Genomic DNA, 1,198 nt, shown 5'->3' with positions numbered 1-1,198 from the left:
CACACACACACACACACACACACACACACACACACCACCCACCACACACACCCCTACCTCCCCTCTCTTTCTCCTTGTCTCTCTCATGCGTTGTTATATCAAGATTGCCTTTGTTAACAAAGTGATTTTTTACATATATGTAAACGTTTCCTTGTCTGCATACTCTAAGTTAAGTTTTTTTTGTTGCTGGTTTTTGTTTTTTTTAATTCCTTGTATGCTATTTTTAGACATTTTGTTTGTTTCTGCAGTTCTCTGCAGGTAATGTTGAAAAAAATAATCTCCAAGGAGGCAAATGAAAAAATAATCTCCAAGGAGGCAAATGATACAACACTTTGTCTTCACTTTCTTCTGCTGTCGATTTCTGTCCCACCTTTGTTCACAAATTCCGTCGCGATTTTGTTTTTTTTGGTTTTTTAAAAAATATAAATATCAATTTTTTTGTCCCCCCCCATGATTGCGTGGGATGAGAACGTGTGAGAGATGTGTTGCGCCCCTGTGGGTCCAATCGTTACGATGAGCCATTATTACTGCCTTCTTTGTGTCTTCCGTCTACATCTGCATCATCGCCGTCATCGTCATCGTCGTTGTTGACCCCCCGCCCCACATGGTGCGCTGAAGTGTGCGTGTAAATGTGTGGGAGGGTGGGCGTGTGGCGACTGAGGACGGCGATTGCGTTTGTGAAAAAAAAACTTTTCTTGTTGTTGAACAAAGCGAACAGGATGTAGAGAGAGAGAGAGAGAGAGACAGAGAGAGAGAGAGAGAGAGAAAGATTGTGGATGGGGTGATGTGTTGTCGTTGTTTAGTCAACGACACAGGGCTCAGGCAGCGGCAACAGCAGCGTCATTTCTGGTGCGGTGCCGCTGGCGCTCGCTCCCTTTTTTTGAATTTGTACGCCGAGGTGACCTAGACCGTAGCAGAATACTTTTCGACTGCTCGGTGTAAGACTGGGTCGTATCTCACTGTTCAAAATGGCGTACGATGGAGTCTTATACTTGCACGTAAACAAGTCGTGCTGGCGTTGTAAAAATGATTGAATTTGAATTTATTTTCTGTCCGTTACGTAATGATGTATTGATTTGTACCAGGCGAGAGAGTTGTGTAGTTTTCCTCCGAATTAAAAAAATTTCTAATGTGTAATGTCTTGAGAAGTGGCCGTCTCTCAGAGGGATGTGGCAGTTGGTGACCGGTTCTCGCGTCT

This window comes from Aplysia californica, unplaced genomic scaffold (assembly GCF_000002075.1).
Source record: "Aplysia californica isolate F4 #8 unplaced genomic scaffold, AplCal3.0 scaffold00965, whole genome shotgun sequence".
NCBI classification, from domain to species: Eukaryota; Metazoa; Mollusca; class Gastropoda; order Aplysiida; family Aplysiidae; genus Aplysia; species Aplysia californica.
The sequence above is the reverse complement of the archived record's forward strand: the minus strand, read 5'-3'. Positions refer to the sequence as shown.